This window comes from Hibiscus syriacus, unplaced genomic scaffold (assembly GCF_006381635.1).
Source record: "Hibiscus syriacus cultivar Baekdansim isolate YM2019G1 unplaced genomic scaffold, ASM638163v2 tig00014862_pilon, whole genome shotgun sequence".
NCBI lineage: Eukaryota > Viridiplantae > Streptophyta > Magnoliopsida > Malvales > Malvaceae > Hibiscus > Hibiscus syriacus.
Window position 1 is genome coordinate 88,075 of NW_024062338.1, and position 1,161 is coordinate 89,235.

The 1,161-nt window shown below is 31.6% G+C and overlaps 1 non-coding gene across 1 annotated transcript; it reads right to left on the reverse strand.

Moving 5' to 3' along the window:
- Positions 1-651: 651 nt before the first annotated feature.
- LOC120207543 lies at positions 652-845 on the reverse strand. Its single transcript, XR_005524219.1, has one exon. It is a non-coding gene; the product is annotated as a U2 spliceosomal RNA (small nuclear RNA).
- Between the last annotated feature and the right edge of the window lie 316 nt (positions 846-1,161).

Here is a 1,161-nt window from a genome sequence, read left to right on the forward strand (position 1 = left end):
CAAATCTTAAAAAATAGAGGGAGGTCATTTACTTTTTTCTTCTTCTCAATTTTGATTTTATATAATTTTAAAAATGATTATTATTAACATTTTCAATAAATATATTTTACAAAATTGTATTAAATAATATATGTATTTTTATAAAATCTAATTATTTAAACTTTTTATGATAAAAAAATTAAAGTTTGGAAATGAATAATATGTCAGTGTGGACTTCAGTTGTATTATATATAAATTATTGGTTGTATGAGATTTTTAGCAACGATTTTGTACAAGGTCACTCCAGTGACTAATGTAACAGTTGGTAACAAGGTCGGACTTCCCCAATCGAATAGTGGGTGTTATAAACTTAATTTGTAATGGAACCCTCCTGACACATAAATTTGATAATTCAACCCCTAATTTTGAGGTATCATGGTGACTTAATGAACTGATTCTAACTAAGGAGGTATGGTCGCTTAATGAAATGATTCCAAAACTAAGGGGACAATCATATTGAGCGTAAAAAGCTACATGGTTTAAAAACGACATAACTAAAAAGGAAAAAATTAATAATTACCAGAACATAATTTAAACAATAAGTAAATAAAACTAAAGAGGCATGGTATTTCATAGTAAAAAACATAATAGAAACATTAAACTTGGGATTGGGTGGGGTGCGCCAGGCCCGAGCAATAGTGCAACACTAGGGCGACGCTCGAGAGTCCAGTAGCAAGCTACTGTGGTAGACCCTCCGCTCAAAAAATAAATTTAATATCGTGTGAACCATTGGCCCACGTATCAGATATTAAACTAATAAGAACATATACTACATTTGATCTTAGCCAAAAGGCCGAGAAAGGTATGCTTACCATAGTTGAAGCCCGTTGGTCTTATGAACAGCTTCTCCCTGCATCCCTTGATACCTCAAGCATGTGGGACATTACATGCAGCATCTCATTTGTAAGTTGCATCTGAAACAAACAGCTTTTGTTTTAAAGGCAATTCTCGCATAAAGAAGTTTCGTTGGAGATAATCAATATCTGCAATGCCATTCTCTTCATGGTTACATGATCAACAACTTCAACCACATGTTATTTCATATTTACATTTATCAAATTAATATTAGTTACAAACCCACTTGTTACATCATAAAAATATTATTAGTTTTACTACTCATAT